The following is a 25,216-nucleotide window of genomic DNA, read 5'->3' on the forward strand; positions in this document are numbered from 1 at the left end:
CACTATGGACCAGACCCTGGACCTGACTTCAGGTGACAGGATCCTGTTTGCACCCATGCCCGGGAGGTGCGCCTCATCCCCTGAGGTGGTTGCATCCTCTTTTAAGCAGTTGTAAGTGGGTTTGCGCAGGTTTGTGCTGCAGTAAGCAATGTTCATTTCTGGTTAAATATACTTACAGTTAGCCTTAAAAGTGCTTAATCTGTGTAGGCATTGCTTACCACCATGCAAACAGGCTTAATCTTGCTTATTACTGCTTAAAACAGCTTTCTCCCACTTACCCCCATGCTAATTTCTTTAAAAGAAAAGAAAAAAAGGGTGATAGGAAAGTGGTGAAAAAGGGGGCATGCAGAGGGAAAGACAATAGGGAAAGTAGCTAGTGATCTGCAGGTTGGGTGTAGGGAATGTCCATTGCTGCCCGTTTCTCCTACAGCAACAGCTGTGCATATATACTGAATTTGGAAGTGTATTTGGAAACTCAAACCCCTGAGAGAGGGGTGAGGACAACAATAATGTGTTGTGAAGCCAATTAGAACAGATCACATGTGTTCAGTGGACATGTGTGCGAAATGGACAGCTATATATGGGGTGATTTTTTTTTTGTGAACAGATTGCCCTTTTTTTTCAGGTAAGAGTGGGATGCTGGGGAAGGATAGTAGGTATATTTGGGCAGGTAGGTTGGGTAGGAAGACAGACAAGACAGCATACAGGGGCTGGATATGACACATGTAGGGCGTAAAACCTTTGATGGGGAGGGATGTTTGGTAATCAAAAGCCCATGAGCCCCCAAATGGATACAGTAGGACTGAGGTCCCCACCCATGGGCAGTCACCACTGCACCTTCACAGCCCCAAAGGTGGCTGTGGTGGGGGCTGAGCAGGAGGGGCAGGCTGACACTCTTAATGTGACAAAAAGCCCTCATACTGGCATAGCAGATCTCCAAATTCCTTGCAGAGCTCGCTATGGACCAGACCCAAGACCTGGCTTCAGGTGACAGGATCCTGTTCGCACTCATGCCCGGGGGGGTGAGCCCCATCCCCTGAGGTGGTTCCATCTGCAGGTGGTTCATGATCAGTGGGCAAGGATGTCCCGGTGTGGGTCCCAGACGTGCTGTGGCCAGGTGCCACAGCCAGATGAGGCAGGAGAGGTGGATCCACTGGGATCAGCCTTCCCTGATGTGCTATGGTGTTGCAGTTTTAGAGCATATGTTGGTTAGTAATGATTAACACATTCCAGGATTAGTTATAATAGCATATATGAGTATTCCCATTAACCCAGTATAACACATCTGGAACATTTGCATATTAAACAGAACACATGCATATATGGAAGCACAGTCTGCATTTTGCCAGCATGCAGGTTACATTGATAGCAACAGGCCACCAATGATGGTATTTGAACAGGGAACATTAATTGGAATAAATTTCAATGTTTTTAGAACAACAGGACACATGTCCAAACATTACGTTTGGTGGAAAACATAGCCATTCATTTATGAGTTTACATTATTGGTAAAGATAAGGTGGGGGAGAGCGAGAGAGATGTCAGTTAACAAATGTAGATTGTTGCAGTGGTCACAGCTTTAATAATCATTGCTCTACTCATTACTCTACAGGTATTATTACAATAACTATAGCTTTAGGTTGTGCAGTGTTATGTTTGTACACAGTATAATTACAACCTTCTTATAGCTACTTTGAACTTTCTCTTACCTGGTACACCTGTGGAGGAAATGTTTGTTAATACTACATGACTGTTTCAACCCATATTCCCATAGTCAGGGTTACATATGATCGCTCATACTGTGCGTGCATGTGTGTGTGTGTGTGTGTGTGTGTGTGTGTGTGTGTGTGTGTGTGTGTGTGTGTGTGTGTGTGTGTGTGTGTGTGTGTGTGTGTATGTGTGTGTGTGTGTGTGTGCTACTGACACACTCTGCATTGATTTCTATCAGTCACCCTGGTTGTTGTTAGCAGGGACCTGTAGCTGTAAAAGCATGACACTTTTAAATATTTCTTGGGGGAGACCACTTGGTGTATGTACTTATCTTGCTGTCATTTGCAGCCTTGGGGTTGGACCATGGGTTTTGGACACAATGCAACTACAGCCTTCTTATAGCTGCTTCATACCTTATCTTATTTGGGAGACCTGTGGAGGGAATGTCTGTTAATACTACCTGACTGTTTCTACACATTTTCACAAAATCCTAGTTGAAATTATGCATACAGCTTACTACCACTTCTGGGATTCGAACCATGACTGTTTCTGCTAAAAATATGACAAGTGTGTGCTTCATCACAGGGAGCTATTGAAACACTCCCATCTTTTTCTTGTATGATTTCTTTCTCATTCTCTCTTTGTTGTACAATCTGACTTTGTATTTACATTACATACCTGTTCACATAGCACAGTGTGGAACATAATGGTTAACACAGCATTCTTATTCAGATATCAGATCTTGGTACATGACATTTGTAATATCAGTTATTCTCATGTGTTATAGAGGCACTAACTTTGTCAGATGAGACTTGATTGTTTAATGCTTTCAGAGCTATAGTTGCTATGCATAACCTGTAAACATTTAAAATCGTACCATACCAGAGTAAACACAACCAGTCGAGGATTTAGAGTTTTATTCACAGGCAATTACATTTTTTTAATATATGACCTATATGAGACTATTACTGTAATATTGTCTGCTTTATTCAGTTTAAACCATACCCAGTTTTAATAATGCCAGGTGACATTCTACTCCTTTATATTTATTTGGTATATATAGTACAAGCTATATAGTACAAGCTAGATTGTTACTCACCAGCCTCGCGACACAGCCTTTGCAACCTACTGGCATGGGCTTCCTGGTTCGCAACCCGCTCACCTGGAGCCATAATAAAAATAGAGAAACATTTATGCATACCTACCATCACATACACAGGCTGGACTTTGGTAAACAGTTATTGCTATGAATACGTGCACACTGCTGGGACATCACCCCTCTGTCTTGCTTCTTGGACCCACTGTTCCAAGAGCTCCCTCTTCCTCTGCTTCAAGTCGGCATAGTGGTGCTGGACCTGCTTACCAGTCCGAGGGATACCAGTGGCATTGGTGAGATCATGGGCAAGACTTTCCCAGGCTTCCGCTTTGTGTTGGAAGCCCTGGTACTGGTCCTGAAGCAGTCTCACATCATGTTCTTTTACAAGGAGTCCAACCATGACCTTGGACTCCTGTATGCCACAGGGCTGCGCATGAAAGAACGTGTCTTCTCCAATACCTGCCATACTGCCTACAGTGGGGATCTACAACCAGTTATGAGCTGTATTCCCACCTGCAAGGTTTAAATCCAGCTGATTTCCAACCCTTTGCAGTGATTGGATGGTTTTGAATATGCTGAGCTAAGCTACGCTATGGGCAAACCTGCTTAGCTCAGGTTGGCAGTGCTTAAAGGGGCAGGTTCAGCACTGCTTACCAATGGGCAAATCCACTTAGCTGGGCTACTTATTGCTTAGCATTCATATTTACACAGTGCTTACACCCGGTCATCATAGCTGTGCAATGCTTAGCATTGCTTATGTTTTATTTTATTGCACTCCCACCTGTATGTGATTGATTCATCATTCATTACATATTGTAAATTTGTTTACTTTCCCTGACAACCCCCAATGTTCTTTCATTACATTTATTCTTGTGTGACTATACTGTATGGGGCACTCTGGTTGAGAAATATAAGTTACTTCCTACATAAATATAGAAAATAAATTAAAATTGTAATGATTTCACATACAAAATGGAAATGGCTTTGGTAAGACTCAAACCATGAATGACTACATGCAAAGAATGCACTCTAACTACTACACTATTGCACTACTGCTTATGTGGGATGTCTATTATCTTGCTGTTTCAGCTGGGCTAAGCATAGCTAAGCAATGGGCACACCCGTACAGCTACGGTTACACTTTATTGCAGATGAAAGAAAAAAAAATTCTTTGTTGCATTTTTTACTTCATACTATTCAGAATATCCATGCTAATGCTAAACCTGTTATTCTATCAACTTTCTAAGTTTGTAGTGGCAATTGTCCCTTATGGCTTTGTCCAGATTTCTTACTTTGATGGGTTGAGAGGTTAAACAAGCAATCTTGCTCTATTTAATGCCATATGGCAATTCTGGTGTGCGTGGGGCATGCGTATTGTGAGAGGACTGCTCTCAGACACACCCCCTGCACTAGTACACAGAACCATGTCTGTATTACAGCACGGCAGTGTGCCTTCATGAATACGCATGGCGCATGGCCGTGCTGTACGGGAACGGTCCCTTCCATGCAGGAATAAGCTATTCTTGCACAGAAGTTTGCTCAATCCTGGGGGTCTATTATTCATAAAAAAATAACAAACAATACATTCTAAATACAAAAACTTCACTTATAAATTATTTCAAAAGTTTCCTAGCTTTAAGCCTGGGCTTAACTGACACATATTCATGTAACACACTCCCTTGATATGCCCAGAGTCTCAATATCCATTTGAGCTCAGCATCTTCTGTATTATTCACTATGTTTCCCATCCTATATCCTTCTTATATGATAGTCACAAAGGAAGCGGAGTACAGCAGAAGTAAGAACAAAACTCCAAATTTAATTCCAAGAATGTGCACTTATAACATACGGATGAGCGCTTTCACCATTACAGCTTCTTCAGATCCTTGTATAAAAGTCACAGTAGACCTCCCCTTATATAAGCAGCTCAATTAATCAATTAAAACAATTTAAACAATTAAAAGCAATGCTGGAGAATTTAAAGAACTCTCCCATATATAAACATGTTAATGTAAAGTAAAACAAAAATATATAAAACTTGCATAGTTTTATTCTCCAGCATTGCTTTTACTTGTTTAAATTGTTTTAATTGATTAATTGAGCTGCTTATATAAGGGGAGGTCTACTGTGACTTTTATACAAGGACCTGAAGAAGCTGTAATGGTGAAAGTGCTCATCCGTATGTTATAAGTGCACATTCTTGGAATTAAATTTGGAGGTTTGTTCTTACTTCTGCTGCACTCCGCTTCCTTTGTGACTTACATTATATCTACCTCACGGAACTACAGTGTTTGCTTGCTGAGCAGTGGATTTTACTTTACTTTATTTTTTATTCAGTACATTTTTTCTGCTTGCCAGCAAGAGTAAGACTCTTTTCTTGGGTAATGGCGAATCTTGAACTGGATTATGTCCCGAGAAGTGAAGACCGTGGGACTGGAGCATTGCATTCGTGCTTCCAACAGTATTTAAAAGAAACTGTCAGTGCATCTCTGTTTTTTGAGTCTACGCCAACCTCCGATGATGTCATGACGCCGACCTTGAATTCGGAAAGACTGCATGCAGTTTTGGATAGCATGGAGAAGGATTTCATGAGGCTCAAATGCTTAGAAACACAGCGGATACACTTCCAGTTCTGCCTCGAACAACATTTTATTCCGCGAGGTTTAAGGGTTCTTAATATGCCAAATCAAGGCAAGGAACATCCAGATTTACTCGCGAAATAGCAACGCCTGAACATTGAGGTGAGTCGCAAGTATTTGCAACTACTGATTGACTTTTTCCTCCCTGAGGAGGTTAGGTTAACAGATAATATTAAGCACAAACAGCAGGAGCTGTTTAGTAACTTTTCGGATAAGGTGGTTGCACCATTGTTTGAAAACTTGCTAGATTGTGTGCTAGCATATGAAAGAAAACTTTTACAGCAGAAAAAACACAAAGCCACCAGGGATATTAATGATTTTAAATTGGGCAATGTATTCTTATGGCCCAGAACAGGGCAGGATTCCTCTACAACGTCTCAGATGCATAGGGATCCTTCTACCCCCATGCCTCCTAGGAAAGTAAAGGAATCTACACACTTTAATTTTATCAACGATGTTACAAGTAATAGTGTAACAAACGACATGAATGTGGGTGTTGAATTGAATGGACATAACAGCATTACTCCTGTGGAGATGGACTCTGCCCAAGTTTGTACTGGGGGGGTCACCAACAGTAATGATGCATGTATTTTGGAATAAATACCACCTGTCTCTGGGACTACCACAGACAATTGCAAGGACTCTGTGGATGTTATTCATATTGTACATCCCAGTACATGTACTAGAAACAACTTATATCCTGAAGTACATGTGGTTAAGAATAGACCTGTTTCTACAAAAGAAGAATCAGAGCCTGTTGTTAAACCTAAGAAAACTACTACTTTGACTGATTCCAGCAAGCTCTCAAGTTTGGATTTGACTTTTCCTCTGCCAGTGCGCATGGAGAAAGGTCCTCGCAGACCTCGCTCCATGAGCAGGAGCAGACAGAAGAGGAAATTATCAGGGGATTTTATGCCCCATCAGACTTTAAAGAAAATGTGGAACAACAAGCGTTAATTTATAATTTGTCCCACATTACTCTAACAGATGATGATACCAGTTTATTAAACAAAGGTTTGGATTTTATTCCTAAAAGCCAGAGCAAATTGACTGATACAATGGTGGACTTAAAACTTTTTTGTAGGAATGTAATGCTTAGATTCATTTATAATGATTCTGCGAAAGAATCAGCACAGAGCAGGAAGTTTGCTTTTAAGAATTTAAGTGATTTTGTACCAACTCACCACCCATTAGTTGAAGCATTCCTTAAGTTAACAGAGGAGGAATTGTATAGTTACTATAATACTCAACTGGGACCCCAAAAACAGAAGAGGCGGGATAACTTGAGCTTTCGGGAAAGTCAATGTCTGAGGAAATTGCAGAATGATCCTACCATTATAATTAGACCAGCTGATAAAGGTGGGAAAGTTGTAGTATTGGATATGTCATTTTATACGGAGGCTATGTCCTCCATGTTACAGGACAGGTTCTATGAAACTACTTCCATGGAACAGGTTCACTCTGTTGTCAGATATATTCATGACACGCTTTATGATATTCTTAGAAGTAATTTAATAAATAAGGAGCTATATGCATACCTTATGATTTATACACCCACTATACCGATTATACAAGGTCTCCCCAAGGTACACAAAAATATGAAGAACCCACCCATGAGACCCATAGTTTCTGGCTGTGGTTGGGTAACTGAACACCTTTCAGTTTTTGTGGAGAAACATCTGAGATGTGTATTGAATGACCATGTTACAGTCTTGAAGGATTCCAAGCAATTTTTGATTGATCTGTATGAATGTATTGGACACCATGATAGAATCTCTAATTGTACTTTTGTGACTTTTGACATTCAATCCCTATTTACTGTAATACCTAATGATATAGGACTTGATTATGTGTTAAATTATCTGAAAGCACACAGTACTTACACTGCAGTATTGATAGACCTCATAGTTCATTTTTTAGAACTGGTCTTGGAGAACAATTATTCATGTTCCAAGACCAGATCTATAAACAGCGTGATGGCGTAGCTATGGGCACTCCATGTGCAAATAGCTACGCCAACATGTTCCTTGCATACTGGGAGGAACATGTTTTATTTAAGAATGCACTTTCTGTGAACATGTGGTGTTCTACAGAAGGTTTGTTGATGACCTTTTTGTTCTTTGGAATGGAACATCAGAACAGCTGGAATCAATGCTATCCATTATGAATGATTTAACTACATTCCTTACTTTTACCATGAACTATTCCACACATAGAATTGATTTTTTAGACCTATACATTGAGAGATTAACAGATGATATGATAAATACGGGGGTCTATCGCAAGGCATGTTACTGCAATTCCTTGTTATTAAGGTCTAGTATGCACCCACAATTTGTTTTAAGAATATAATGAAAGGACAGGCCATTAGAGCCTCGAGATTGAACCCCACTGAACAGGGATTTATCTCAGAATTAGACAATCTGAGAAATAGATTACTGACCTGGGGATACAAGGATAATGAGATTATACCATACATGGAGGAAGCATACATGTCACGCACCACTTCAGGTGCACCATACTTTGGACCCAGGGTCCAAGATCAAACCGTTGGAGATCATATGTTAAATAGATCTATTAAATTTTCTACTCTGTATACTTCTGATCAATATCAGTTAAAGGAAATTATTAGCAAACATTGGGATATTCTCCTGGTTGATGATGACTTGAAACGCATTGTGGGGGAGACACCAAGTTTCCTATTTCGGAATAAGAGCAACCTAAAGCGATTGCTTTGTCACCCCAGACATGATAGGATTATGAAGAAAACTGGTCACACTAAACCCTGCGGTCACTGCAACTTCTGTTCATTTATTGATAGCAGTGAGGTGTTTATACACCCGGATTTACACACCATTTTCTCCATCAAGGCAGATGCAGATTGTATGACACCTAATGTGGTGTATTTAGCTACTTGTCAGGCATGCCCGAGTTTCTATGTTGGTAAAACTAACCGGCCGTTAAGGGATAGAATGAGAGAGCATATTTACCACATGAGAAAGGGCACTTTACACAATGCCTTAACAAAACATATAACCACCAATGACAATGATCATACTTTCTTGTTCCAGGTCCTAGAGATAATTGTTGTGAATAAGAGGGGTGGTAATACTATGAATCTTACTGAATCTATGGAGACTGACTGGATCATTCATTTGAAAGCTGATAGGGGGCATGGGTTGAATGATAGAGCTTCTATAAAACCTAAGCTGAGACAACGCAGGCACATAAAATGAACTATCATTTATTTGTATATGTTCTTGATTATGTATTTTATCAATATTAACTTATCAGAATGTTTATTTACGTTTTTAGGTCACTATGCAAGTTTTACATATTTTTGTCTTACTTTACATTAACATGTTTATATATGGGAGAGTTCTTTAAATTCTCCAGCATTGCTTTTAATTGTTTAAATTGTTTTAATTGATTAATTGAGCTGCTTATATAAGGGGAGGTCTACTGTGACTTTTATACAAGGATCTGAAGAAGCTGTAATGGTGAAAGTGCTCATCCGTATGTTATAAGTGCAGATTCTTGGAATTAAATTTGGAGTTTTGTTCTTACTTCTGCTGTACTCCGCTTCCTTTGTGGCTTACATTATATCTACCTCATGGAACTACAGTGTTTGCTTGCTGAGCAGTGGATTTTACTTTACTTCTTATATGATAGTCAACACCATAAATTTAAACTCATGGTTAGTTCCCTCTTTTAGGAGATGTTTAGCTATTACACTATAAGTATGACCTTTACAAGCACAATAGAGATGATCTCTGATATGCTCCTGTAAGCTTCTGTTGGTTTTTCTGACATAGAATTTAACCCAATCCCCATTTAGACCCATAGTGACAGGTAGTGGTTGGATTACTGAGCCATTATCTATTTATCTATTTATACTGAAAAACAACTGAAACCAATATTACAGAAGCAGAATACATTGTTATGTGATAGTAAACAATTTTTGGATGAACTTTATACATGCTTGTATAATGATACAGTGGATAAAAGAGTGGTGACATATTTAGTCACACTTGATGTCACATCATTATTTACAGTTATACCCAATCAGGAAGGAATAGCTATGGTTAAGAAATATTTAATGCGAGAAAGTACATGCTCTGTTAAAGATATAGATTTTATATGTTTCCTATTAGAATTAATTCTGGAAAACAATATATTCTTGTTTGATAATCAATGTTCTATGCAGACTGCTGGCATGTCTATGAGCATATCATGTGCCAATAGCTACTCCAATTTGGTTATGGTTGAATGGGAGAATGATGCTGTATTAAATAACGTGTTTACGAAACATGTATTTTTTATCAACGTTTCATGGATGACCTCTTTATGTTATGGAGAGGTGATGAAATGCAGTTATATGAGTTTGTTAATTTTTGAATGAGAGTAGTATGTGTTTGCATTTTACAGAAACACATTCCAGACATCAGATAGATTTCCTAGATGTAAGCGTGAATAAGGGGGATGGTGGTGATTTTCATACCAGCAGGCATTGAAAAGATTGCTATTGTCCTACTTATGTCCATCGGATGAGTATGTACCCCAATTATGTTTTTAATAATGTACTCAAAAGTCAGACTATGAGGGCATCCAAATTAGAAGATAATGAATATGACTTTATGAATGATTTAGCTCAGTTAGATGTTGATTTTACAACCAGAGGATATACGCTTAAGGATATCAGGGCAGCATGTGGCCAAGTGATTCAACTAAGGAATGTGACAGCGAAACCCTATTTATTTAATGGTACAGAGGATAGGATTAAAAGTCATACCAGTGGCCTTCAGCCAACTGTTTTCACTTTAATTTATACCAGTGATGACACAGAATTGAAAAAGATAGTAAATAAATATTGGCATATGTTAGGCGGTGTGGCGGTGTAGCCCCCCACCTTGTTTGTTTTATATTGTATTTTGCCAAAAACCTCAAAACAATACATTTTAAAAAAGAGACATGCATAGTTGCAACACCAATGACTAACTCTCCAGAAGACAATATGTACTCAAACTAAGTGGAGGGCTACCCCCCCACCCCCCAACTATATATATTAACTCCAGGATCGCTCTACAGTAGGGAAAAGGGCATATACCTTTTACTTGCCTTACAGAACTCTATACAGTGCCATATATATATACTAACTGCAGTTCAGTGAAATGAGATTTCAGTAATTTGAGTTTTAGCAAAGTGATCAAGGTGAAATGAAATTCAGTGAAATGAGATTCAACGAAACAAAGTAGACCCATATATATATTACTACACATAGACTACAGACACGTAAATGCATGCACAAACACAATCACACAGACATGCACACACACATGCAAACATATTTATATATATATATATATATATATATATATATATATATATATATACTGTAGAGCAATCTTGGAGTTAGTTTATATATAAAACCCACAAAAAATCCTGCACCAGGGAGTTGAAATCTGATATGAAGTAGTAGTAGTAGTGCATGGCACAAGTGTTTAAATACTTTTGTGTTCTGGTCTTGTTGGTCAGGAATAAACTACTTAATATCGGATTTCGACTACCTAGTGCAGTGTTTTTATTGTTGCTGGAGTTTTTTTTCATACATATATATATATATATATATATATATATATATATATAGATATATATATATATAGATATGTTTGCATGTGTGTGTGCATGTCTGAGTGATTGTGTTTGTGCATGCATTTACGTGTCTGTAGTCTGTGTGTAGTAAATGTGTGCATGCTTGCACGCTTGCATATGCATATGCATGTCTATGCATTCGTGTTTGTATGTGTGTGTGTGTGTGAGTATGTGTGTGTAGCTGTCTATCTATCATGATGTGAGTATGAAGTAAAATATATCAACAGTCAGTTATGGGGGTTAGCCAAGCAAGCCTCTTGAAGGTTTTTAGATGATAAGACTGACAAATGAAACTATGAACCTCTACATAAATGTCCCCCAGTTTATGCCGTGCATCTACATTGTCTTGATACCAGCAGTAAATAAATAGCTCTCGGCAAACAGGACTACTTTGGTATCTCTTCATTCTAATCCCTTAAATATTTGACCAACCTTAGACTCAACTTGGTGTGACCCTCCCAGAACCTTTTCTTTTGCCATAATTTTAATGGTCAAATCTCCAGCCTATGTGCTCTCAGTGTTTTTTTTTTCATACCAAGGAACATTACAAAGTGAGGAGAGCTTGTTGTCTACTTCCTGTTTACAGCTCATCCCAGGTAATATTTTTGCCTTTATGTGCTACTAAAAGCAGTCTATTTTCCATGTCAAAGTCCCAGTGCTTACCATCATCATGCATTGTAATTTTTGGCCTTTTTTAAGATACATGCATGTTGTCAATTGCAGTTATACCTATCGGTATGTCTATCTTCAATAAGTTTGAAGTGACTTTCCAGAGAATGAGTGCAGCATAGACACAAATGTCAAAGGTCACTGACTGAACTCTGGGGAGGGAGTTGAAGTGGGTTTAAGCTTGAGAGAAGGTGGGCTGGAAACGAGGAAGAGGAGGAATAAGGATGGAAATATTGATGGGTGGATGGGGGAACTCATTGAAATAGGGGAAGGTAGGGACTAGTTTGAGGGAAGGAGCATATATTGTCATGCTGGATGAGACAAAAAATGACAGGGAAATTGAAAAGCTTAAATGGCTTAAATCTGTATGGGAACTGTGTCTAAAGTGAGGGATTAAAAGGGTTATTTTACTTATGAGAGGAGTAGTGGTGAATTTTATAAGACAATAGAAGATGAATAGAGAAAAAGGATCTGTATGACTGAGGATAAGTAAGGGTAATGGGATCATTCTGTGGGACAAATATATGTAAACCAGTAGAATCTACAAGTTTCTTTCAAGGATTTGAAAAGTTTATGGAGCAGAGGAAGACAATGTTTATGGTGGGAAGACATTTTAATCTAGTCTTAGAGCTGATGTTGGATATTTTACTTGGAAAGAAAGAATGCAAAGAGAAATGTTAAGATGAGCTGATGTTACAGAGTGGCATGCATTCAGTGATGAATGAAGGGTTCAGGGTTCATCTTGAAGGAGAAAAATATGCACCTTCTTAATGGATGAGTGTCAGAGAGTTATCTTGTTAGATTATTTTTATTGTTACTTACTGGGAGATCCTGAGAATGTAGTGATTTAAAAAAGATGCCTAACTGCTCATACACATATTAAGTGGGTTATTATTATGGGGACTAAGTGTCTTTGGATATGATGAATTAATACCTGGATGTGTGGGGTGAGAAGTAGAGTGAATGTCTCACAAATATGATACAGATGGCAATAAAAACACAAGAGATGTGACAAGTTGGTGTTCGCAGAGAAACTGGATGCATTGAAGATGTCTTGGCATGGTAGGGCAGTGTCATAAGGAGGACTTCAGAGAAGTGTGCAAAGAAGAGGCAGCTTAAGGTTTTACAGGAGAAAGTACCAGAACACAGTCATCTGAACAAAGAATGAGAATGTAAGCAATAACAGAGTACTTCAAACTAGCTATCAAGATAAACGATGCATACATTCTAGTGAATAAGTAGTGTGTAATGTACAATACATGCATTAGTTCCTAAAGCAGGTCAACATTCAGTAAATCTGACACAGGAGAAGACACTTGGAAATGAGATAAAAATAAGGATAAACTGGGTTTAAGTGCTCTAGAGTACCCCTGTATTACCAGGCTATAAATCATACCACACCTTTCAGCCACCTAACCTGGACCAAAACACTAAAGGTGGAGGCGTGCCCATATTCATTACGGATATCCACACCTCCAGGCTAGTTGCTCAGTATAATGCATCCGAGATTATCCAAGTGCAACTAACTCTGGGCAAGATTGCAATCCAAATTGTAGCTTGCTACAGATCCCCCAACATGCCCCAGGATTCCCACTCCTCATTTCTTGATACACTGGAAAATATTAGGGTACAACCTAACACCCTAATAATGGCTGATTTCAACTACCCCACCATTAACTGGGAAAACTACTCATGTACCAACTCTTGTGCTCAGTGTTTTCTGGAATTCATAAATTCCAATGCCTTGGATCAACTTATCCACACCCCCACCAGGGGCAGCAATATCCTAGACCTGGTTATTACCAACATGGGCAACCAGTGCTCCACACGAGAGGTCAATTCCTCATTGGTCAGATCCGGCCACAAGCTAATTACCCTAGACATCCACCCCCCCCCCCAATAGGGAAACCACCGTAAAAAAAATCTCCAAAGCCAACTTCATGCTTCTTAAGATAGAAGTGGCAAACTTCACGACACACATGCTGTGACAAACAACAGAGGTATGACTGCTGAATCCTACACAAATGCACTTTATAAGCACTTACACGAGTGCATGGATCATACAATCCCTAACAGAACCAAGATGCTATCTTCCAAAAACAGAAAGCTAATCTGGTGGTCTCCTGCTATAAACAAACTCTACAACAGAAGAAAAAAAATGTTGCAAAAAAGAGTAAAATCCCATGATTGGAGAAACTCACTGGTCAGCCTCAGTAAAAAGCTGAGATCCCTCATAAAATCCTCCAAAGCTAGTTATGAAAACAAAATCGCCACTGATTCTAAAGACAACCATAAAGCATTCTATAGCTATATCAAGAATCTCAATAGCAACACTCAGATCTGCTCTGGGTTACAGCACACTGGCACTAAATATACAGAACCAACTGATATTGCCAACATCCTGGCAGAGAGGTTCAGTGCTAACTCTACCCCCCTGTCATCCCCTAAAGGGCCCATCTCTACCGGAAGAATGCAAAGTTCCTGTAATCATGGCTGCACAGGTAAAAAACACTCTCTCCAAAGCCAAGCACACAGCATTCATGGGACCTGACAACATCCCAGGCTGAATGGCTTACAGCGATGGTTATCCCACTCCACAAAGGGGGAGCCACCACGACCCTGGGAACTGCCACTCCATTAACCTGACGAGCCTGACCTGCAAGGCTATGGAACGTATCATCATGGAACTTATAAACAATGACAGTGGTAATCTCCAAAATCTGGACCACGCCCAGTTCAGGTTAGTAAAAGGCAGCTCATGTCTTCTAAACCTGATAGACTTCTTTGAAGTGGTCAGCAAAGCCGTAGATGAGGGTAAGGTGGTTCACACAGCCTATCTAGATATCACCAATGTCTCCGACGCCATCCCCCACTCTGGAATTATAAATAAACTCACTAAACTAGGTATAAATCCCTATGTTACAAGATGGGTTGCCAACTGGCTCACTGACAGAACCCACACTGTGAAAGTAGCAGACTCCAAATCCGACTTTAGACCAGTGACAAGTGGAGTACCACAAGGTTCAGTCCTGGGTCCTCTCCTATTTGGCTAATGAAGTTTGCAGATGACTGCAAAATAGGAGACATAATCAAAACTCCTAATGCTGTGGACATCCTACAAAAGGCCCTCACTGAGACAGATGCCTGGTGTCAAAGCCATGGCCTCAATCTTAATGCCAAAAAGTGCATTGTCATCCCTTTTGGTAAAAACTTTGTACCCATGAACTACCACATAGGTGGTAGTCTACTTAACACCAAAGGTGTGATAAGGGACCTTGGGACACAGGTGGACAGTAGTCTCTTCTTTGATAATCACATCCCCACAGTAGTCAGGAAATCCTGCTACATGGCACACCTCATCTCAAAAGGTTTCTCATCCAGGAAAAAAGAGATCATCATTCCCCTCTACTCATCAGTCATTAGAGCCATTATAGAGTACAACTCCCCTTTTGGTATGTACCTCACAAGACATCTACAACAACTAGAAAGGACACAGAAATACCTCACAAAGAGGATTACCAGCCTCAAACAGATGCCCTACGCAGACCGTCTCAAAAAACTCCAGCTTTTCTTCGTTGCATATCACCTACTCAGAGGTGATCTCTGCCTAACATACAAAGCTATGTCAAACCCAGAGCTGTTGGACATGCTCCACTTAAAGAAATACCAATCCCTCTGAGCTACATGCTCTAGGGACCTAAACCTTGTCACCACGATAAACAGAACATGCTGGAGGGATAGATTCCTGTTCCAGAGACTTCCCATACTCTGGAACAAACTACCTATATATATCAAACAGAGCTCCTCATTAGCACTCTTCAAGAAAAATCTTGATGATCAGATGGGAGATAGGAAATTCACCCCAGGCATCACTTCTGTGACTCTGCTTGACAGGGGCACAGGAAAATAATTTTCATGGGTGGTGAAAGCTGGGGTACCTTTTTGGCTAGGCTTATATAGGCCCTAGGACTAATAGCCTAGTACCTACCTATGAACCTATGCACCTATGAAGCCAATATGCTTTTGCTAGACTAAACAAGGAAGTCATCTTAGATTTATTCTCCTCATGTTTCAAAACTTCCATTATGTTTGGGTCTTGAGAGATCAGCAGATATGTATGCAGTTCTTGGATTGCAGATCTATACATGCAATCAGTTTCAAGGAGACCCATACCATGTGCAAGGTAGTGATGCAATGAAAGCCCCAGATGTGCCTACATATAAAAAAGGGATATGGAGCAGGGATGATAATTATCACAAAGTAAATGACAGAAGAATAAGAAAACATTTACTTTTTAACTGCAGAATAAGACACACCTCATATAAATCATTACTGTTCTCTCGACAGCCCCCACACCCCTCCATTTCCCCCTCCTTCTCTCTCTCTCTCTTCCTCCATCTTTGTTTTTTCTAACCTCTCCTTATGTCTGTACAATGACAATTACTTCTTTATATAGCATACCTGGAAGTTCTGCAGTAGACACCCTTGAGCTGTGTTCCACATCAGCCCCAACATCAAGGAATCTGTACAAACTCCATGCTGAGCAGTTTAGATCTCCAACAGTGGACAGCAACTCCTCTGCTTCAGTCAGTGGTGGCTATGTAGGAGGACCCCCCCCCACTGTAGTCATACCTTCATGGGCAATTGCAACTACTCAATGTTTCTCAGCTGTAATCATATCACTGGCCCTCCATCATATTTTGAAATATGTACATCTATGGCCTCCCACTGCATTAACACCATTCACCACCTGTTCCCAGATACAGTTATGCCTGTCTCCCCTATGTCTTTCTAACTGGAATTATCCATGGTGATGTACGGCCTGAATGACCACATTATTCTCAACATAAGTGTATGACGGTTAACAGGATGCAGATGTTTTGGGAGCCATAGCCCTGCATGGTAGAAAACATAATAGGAAAGAAAAATATTTGATTGCTAAACCCCAAAGAATATCTATCAATCTATCTATCTATCTATCTATCTATCTATCTATCTATCTATCTATCTATTTGTGTGTAAATAAATGTATCCATCCATCAAACAAAAAATACATGAAAAAGGAATACTTCATTTGAGTTCACACGTCTTACAGATCCCCCGCCCGAATGCAAAAGAAAGAAATAACTTGATTGTTAAACACAAAAAATATGAATGTATCCATCATACACAAAATACATCAAAAAGAAAGCCTAAATGTGAGTACAAACAACTTATTACAGATTCCCCCCTCCGAAGTGCAAAAGAAAAAACATGATAAATTCATAGCAGTACAACAATTTATGTCACTCTTAAGTACATTGCAACACTTACAAAAATAATGTACACCTGTCAAGGAAAAATAGTTAACATATTTTGGTGTGGTATCCATTTACATGGAGGGCAGCCAGATAGACATTAAAATCTTAACATAATTGCCTGTGCTAATAATGCAAAAACCCATGACATTGATAATAATTAAAAGAACAGTCACCTGAGCAAAGTGGTCACTTTCAAGATTGAAATTTCCATTAAACTATCATCATTATGTAGAAAAATACTGCAGGGTAAAAAAATAAATGGTATACATTCCCATGCCAACAGCTACTGAAAATAATGCAGACAGTAAACATGATCCTGGCAAGGAGAGCTCCAATAAAGGCTGCCCCTCCTCAATAAATACACAATAATTGTAGCAAAGGGAATCACACTGGCTCAAAAATGTTGAGTATAAGTCTTTAGTAACCCCAAACACATGATAAAACACAGCAGAGTTACACAGCAGGAATAAGCGCTTTCATCTCCTTACAGAAGACTTCATTGGAATCAAAAACCTATCACAACACAGGTTAATAAACAGCACCATGCTTGCCAATTGGTTGAACTTAATTTATTCACTATTTCATGTAAATAATGTCACTCCCCTATTAACCATAACAGAAAACATATAATTGAACAAATATGTATAGACTCACTCTAGTTAATAAATGAATACATACACCTATGTTAAGCAACTGTGATAAATTAATTAACATATTAATAAACAAATTGAAATAAAAAGGCTTAGCACATAATAAACCATGAAAAAACACTATTATAGAAGGCCATTTATAAAAAATATTTCATGAAAAACATTTGTAAAAACACCTTTGTATATATAAATATGGCAAGTATAAATATAGTCAATATGTAAAAACAAATATTATAAAATAATGATTGCTAGTTACATGTTGCAATATGACTGTATAGGAAATATCCATAAAAAGTGTACATATAAAATATATAAATATTATAAATGTTATAAAACATCCACAATAATCTATGCAATCATCTGATTGTTATTATTGCAAATAAGTTAATTTTTGGCCCTTTTGAGCTTGGATGCCTTCAACTTTAGTGCAGGGAGGAGTGACACATGATTGTTCATACCAGGTGGAGTACAGGCATCCAACCTTAACTGCTATATCATCTCCCTATACTCCCACCTGTTCTCCCAATCCCTTCCCCTGTCACTGGTAACCACCCTTTCCAGTACCCAAAATTTAAAATCTGTTTGGGTACAACCCATAAAATGTCGGAACAGGGCATTTGTTTCTTTCTTCCTACTAATGTCGTACATATGTTCATAGACACTTTGTCTCAAATTACATTCAGTTTTGCCAACGTAATATGCCTAGCAGAATGTACAGTAATCCAGGTAAACAACCCCCCCCCCCTTTTTTTGCTCAAATTTTTTATTTAATTTTCCAGTAACAGTAAAGAAAAACAAAATAAGTTTCACAATTTAAATGATAAATTATAACAAACTATGTACAAAATTTACAAAGACCTCAACAGAAAAATAAAGGAATGAATAGCAAAATGACAAATTTTAAACTTTTAAGTAGGTTATATGATATTCAACAATTCTTAAATCATGTTTGATTATTTAGAAGAAAGTGTATCCAAATTCATTGTCTTAATAATAATAGTAATGACTTTCTCCCAAGGATTATTAGTCAATTTTCTAGGAAAAAAATCTTAGTGCTTTAACTTTTATTTCCATTAGTGCTACTTCATCCAGAAGAATCACGAATTCTTCAAATTTTGGAATGGATGGTGATTTCCACTTTCTTGTAATGCATTTTCTGGCTACTGCCAAAATTGTCCAAAGAAGATATTTATTTTTATTGTTCATTGTGGTAGATTCATTTATAAACAAAAAAAAAATAAGGATTTTGATAATACAAAGGTATCAGTGAAAATAGCTTGAAGGAAATTACCAATATGCTCCAGTATTTTTGAATGAGAGAACATTCATAAAAAATATGAGACCAATTACTAAAAAATATGAGACCAATTAGCTGTACATTTTAAAGAGCATCTCCAGCATACTACTTCTTTGGAGAGATTGAATTTAGCTATTTTACTAGGAGTATAGAAGGCCCTATGTAAGAATTTTCAGGAGAAGATCCTCCACACTTGTAAATTAGAAGTTAATTTCATGGATTGTAAAAGATTAATTTTATTTTTAGGGGATAGGGACAAGGTAAAATCCTTATTGATAAAATTCCAAAAGTTTTGATTAGGGGTAGTTTTATAATTAATAATGATTGTATAGAGCTTTGAAATAAAGTTTTCCCAAGTAAATTCTCCATATAGTATTTCATATATAAGAAGTATGAATTTGGGTGAAGACTTAAAGGAAGAATTCTTTATTGTTCTACATAGGTCTCGAGTGAATGAGTTTATACTATTAAGAAGTAACCAATCTGAATTTGATAGATTAAAGGTTCTAATTAAATTTTCCAAATTCAGCATATCTAGATTCATTGTACAATGGTACCAACATGTAAATGTTTTCATTTCCCAATTATTACGGATATATGCACTAATATAATTAAAGAAGTGTTTTGTAAATTTAAATGGGTATAGCAGTTGTAACCATAATTTGATATCAACATTATTATTAACAAAACTTCTAAAAGTAATATAGATCAAGTTTATATAATTTAGGTTTGTAGGTTTAACAAAATTATATTGTATATTAATACATAGTGTACACCAAAATGAATTATTTAGATCATTCAATTGCAGATTTTTTATTACTTTATTTTCATTTAGAATAATAGTTGTATGTAAGGATTTCCAAGCTGAGGAAAATTTTGGATCTATCCAATTTAATACTGTTTTGAGATTAGAAGCTTTAATATAGGATTCTAGGTCTGGAAATTTTATTCCTGCAAACTCCCAGGGTCTAATATGATTTGAGAAAGCTATTCTACTTTTCTTTGGATACCATAGAAATTTAAAGAGAATTCTGTTTATCTCTCTTAAAATAGGTTTACTGGGTAATATGGGTATAGATAAAGCAATGTAGTTTATTTTTGGTAATAGAATCAATTTAATTAATTGTAGTCTATCTTCAAAGTTTAAATGTAATTTATTCCATTTTTCTGTAAAAGTTTTTAGTATACTTACAATGTTATTGTAATTTGTATTCAAAGTTAAAGCTATATTACCACATAGAACAATCCCTAAATATTTTAAAGAAGAAACCTGTTTCCCTACTATTTCATTTATAGTCATTCTGGTGTTACCATTGATTTTTTTTTATTTAATAGTATGTGATTAGACTTTGAACTACTAATTTTTAATCCTGAGATATCATGCATTTTTTTAACTATTACATCTAATTCTTGCAAGGATTTTTCTGATTTTTTTTAAAGTAAGTAATATATCATCAGCAAATAACATTATCTTAGAATCAAATTGATTATATATATTTAATCCCTTTATTTTGGAATTATATTGAATTGCCAGAGACAGGGGTTCTATTGCTAGTGCAAAAAGAATTGGAGATATTGGACAACCCTGCTGGGTTCCTTTAGTAATTTTAATTGATTCTGACATAAATGGTCCTAATTTTACATAGGCTAAGTTATTATTATAAATATTTTTATGAAAGAAATTAATTGAATAGGGAACTTATACAATTCAAGAATTTTGAAAAAGAAAATTCCAATTTAAAGAATAAAATGCTTTTTCAATATCAGGGGAAATTATAAGTGCTTCTTGATTATCTCTGTTTAAAATATCTATGATGGTAAGAATTCTTTGAATATTATCTTGGGTATGTCGATTATAAATAAAGCCTGTTTGATCTTCAGTGATTAGGTGTGTTAGGGATTTTTTAAATCTATTGACCAAGATAGACATTAACATTTTATAATTATTATTAATCAAAGAAATTGGTCTATATGAGCTGCAGTAATGAGAATCTTTATTTTCTTTTAGTATGGGAATAATTAATGAGCATCTCCATGAGGGGAGAATTATACCTTGTAAATACAATTCATTCAAAGCTCTATATAGGACTGATATAGCCAAAGGTGGTAGAAGCTTGTATATTTCATTAATAATGCCATCTATGCCTGGTGATTTATTGTTTTTACTTTCTTTAATTTTTTTATTAATTTCCTTAAAGGAAATTTGTTTTTGAATTTCATTAATTAATTTTTCTGGTACGTTTTTCAATTTAGAAAAATCCAGGCCATGGTCTGAGATATTCTGTTGAGAATCTTTGTTTTTATTTTGTTCAGAGAAATGATATTTAAAGGCATCAAGAATATCGCTTATGTCAGAGACTTTTTTATTATTTTTCCTTCATGTATCACACTCACAATGTTATTTTCAATAACATTTCTTTTAACTCTTAGTGTAAGATTGCACATATGTCTTGAGGATACATAATAAGAATTTAACCTTAGTTTTTTAGGGCTACATTAGTTTTGTGGGTTAAGATGTCATTATACTTTTTATTTAAGGATTCAATTTATTTATTCTTATTGGAGGAAGATCTTGTATTATCATTATTAACTAATGTAATTTGTTTTTGTATGTTAGTTAGTTCAGACTCCCATTCCTTTGCTTTGTTATTAAACCAAGTAATAGTTGTACCATATAAATAGGCTTTCAAGGAGTCCCATAAGATTACTACATTTACCTCACTATTTAAGTTTATATCTAGGAAGAATTTTATTTCTGTGTCTAGCCAGGGCTTAAATTGTTTTAGTTTTGTTATATAGGCTGGGATCCTTTTAGAAAAGGATAACTTTATAAAATCTGTTTATATGTTAAAAATGAGTGCATTATGATCGGATAAAGGGCATGGGATTATTGTAAAGTGTAATAATTTTGTTTTTAAATCCTGGGATACAAAAATGTTATCAATTCTAGTCTGTGTCTTGTGTCTAAAATCTGTATGAGAAAATTCTAATGAGTGTCCACTTTTTAAAATATTTCCTATATTGGTGATATGAAAGGTTTTTTTACTAGAAGTTTCTAAATTATTAAATAAGCAGTTAAAGTCTCACCCTAGAATCAGACTACCTTTAACATGTGAAATAATAAGTTCTAAGTGTTTCTTTATAGTTTTTATTCCAATTCCAGGAAACCAATAAACATTAACTAATGTCCAAATTCTATTATTAAATTGTATTATTATAATTGATAAAAGACCCTTTTTGTCTTTGTAATTATAGATAACTTGAGGAGAAGTAATAGTTTTCATCCACAGTGTTAAAACTCCTCTAGTTTTTTATTATAAGAAGAATTAGATAACTTTAAGTATTCATTAGGGTTCCAGATAAAACTATCATTCATTTTAAAGTGAATTTCTTGTAAAAAGACTACTTGTGCTTTATTTAACTTCAAGTACTTTAATACATTTAATCTTTTCTTTGGATTATTTAGACCATTTATGTTCAGAAAAAGAAAAGTCAGATCCATTTTAATTATTCAAATATTAAATGTAGAAAATTATAAGATAGTGAATAGATGTATTATTTAATTATTTTATTTCCTTCTTAGAAAAGTTAAATTCTAATGATACATTGCTAATTCCTATTAATAGATACAATTTTAAATTAAATTGAGGCCTACAAAAACAAAATTTATGTTTAAAAAAGTTATTGAACCTTAGTAAAACTATTAAATGACATGGGATATATAACATTCATAACCTGGCAGAATAAAAATATCCAGTCAGATTAGCCATTGTTCCAAAGAATTAAACAAATTGCCTAGATTGAGGCTCCAGATTATGTTTCTATGAAAATTCTATAAGTTAAATAATTCAAGAGAACAAACAATAAATTGAGTGTAGCTTATAATTTAACTATAATGAGTATATTTAGTTTTACTGGTAAAATGTTTTTAATTAAGAAGGCTACATTCACTTTACTATATGAATCTTATTAAAAGTAAATGATTAATAACTTGACAGTGTATATGTATAAGAAGGTTCATCAAAATAAATTCTTAGGTAGCCATTAACTATATTAGTATTTCTATTAAGTTTAGCAGATAAATAAAGATTAGTTAGAGTAGATCAATATTGCAATAATCAATACTTGAAGATGATTGTACAGTGTCACTAGTAAGCTTTTATATGCTGATGGACTTATCATCACTTAAATATGTTGCAATTTTCATTCCATAAATAATAGTTATACGAGTGATAATAAATAAGCAGACTTTTTAAGACAACTCTTAAGGTGGAATTATGTTAGATTTGTCTATTTCCAGAGAAATTTTAGCTCACACTATTTTTATTGTAAGAGTAAAATGATAGTATAATTCAATTAAATGATGATCTAATAAGTAACGTCAGACAGATATGTTAATGGTTGAAAATTGTACCAGTGCAGTTTGATATCATTCCAATATAACTGCTGACATTGCAGAACAAGGTACAATGAGAGGTGAAACAAAACAGGCATTAATAAAACCACTGCAGTGGTTTGAGTTAGATTTATATTTTAAGTTTGTTATACAGAGTCATTTAGAAGCAATCAATAATTAGTACAATAGTTAAGTAGATTGTCCACCTTTACTTATTTGTATTCAAAGCATACTCCATTCAAACTAGATTAAACCCAAATCATTACTACATATACATATTTTCAAGGGAATTTTTTTAAAATCATTTATAATGTCTAATTACTGAATTGAGTCTGTAGTAGATGTGTTTGCTTTACTCTAACATCTTTATCCATATAAATATTTTGTGAACATGATGTCAAGAAAGTCTATTCACAGATCCGCCTGCCAAATGGATATCTAGTTTGTCTTCTCACAACATCTGTTTCTATTATATGCATTTATAGCTTAAAATATTAAATATTTACCTTAATATGCAAGTCAGTAGAGACATAAAATAACAATCTCCAACATTTACAACATCAAGAATATTATGACTTTCTGTTAACAGCTTTGAATGTGCAAATGTGCTACACAAGTGTTAATTTTAATAGTAACCTGGATTAAGTATTTGTATTTTATAGTTGCATAGTTAGGTGCTAATGTTTTGAATAAAGTCTGCATGCTATGGTTTCATCAGAGATTCATCTTAATCTATCTAGCTATTCCATCAAGGAAATTACTTCATTCTGACAAATGAAGTAAGCTTTTATGACTCTAAAAGTATATTAAGATTTCAAAGTAAAAAGAAAACAAAGATCTAACTTCAGCAATCAGAATTATCTCACAAATCATAAATCATTAAACCAGAAAGAACGCCATGTGCATAAGCAGTGCAAGTAATCTATTTCACTTCTCAGATAACCCTATAATTCTGTTGTTGCTAATGGCAGCCTTGTAAATACTTCACCAATTAAGCCCGCAGAAGGCTTTGTCAGAGTGTAATAGTGATCAGTGAAAACTACTTAAAAGTGGCCAAAGATATCACTAGCACCAGGATTTTAGGTTATACTTAATGACCAAATGAAGAATAGGGTTATACAATGATCCATTTGAAGTATTTTGAAATTATAGTGCTAGAAAGTTAAGGTGACCTTAACTGAAATGGGTTGCCTGTCGTATCATATAATGTGAGACATTAATGCTCTCATGAGTGCACCATTTGTAAACCTGTGTATGTTATAATAGACATTTTGTAGCTTTTGTAAGTTATAAATGTATGCAGCATATACATACTGAATATTCATTACCTGGATATAGGACTTCACATTCTGGTACAGGTTTACTATTAAATAAAACAAAGATTTGCTAAACACAGAATGCCAAGATATAAATGACTGAATCTCTTATTACAAGCCTTCATATTTATGAGTATCCAATGTAACAAAGCAGAAGCTTAAGTTTTGCGTCCTGATCTAGTTGCAACGTGCCTTAATTCTGAGAACATATGGCTGAATATTGAAGTGAAAATCATACTCAGTATAAAGGAAGGGACATCTTGCATCTATAATAGTATTGTTGTGCTGTATGTAACTGGGATAGCACACAAGGTAATCAGTAGTTATCATATGCATTTCACAAAGAACAAAAGCGTTTACTTCCTAGTCTGTTATAAATTACCTTAATAATGTTCTGTTAGATAATCTCCCATGCAGTACTGTATTACTTCTGGGGGACCTAAATATATATTTAGGATATAAAGCCAGTTTACTACCCTTCGCCACACTAA

This window comes from Protopterus annectens, chromosome 6.part1, assembly GCF_019279795.1.
Source record: "Protopterus annectens isolate FY-2018-M chromosome 6.part1, PAN1.0, whole genome shotgun sequence".
Taxonomy (NCBI): domain Eukaryota; kingdom Metazoa; phylum Chordata; order Ceratodontiformes; family Protopteridae; genus Protopterus; species Protopterus annectens.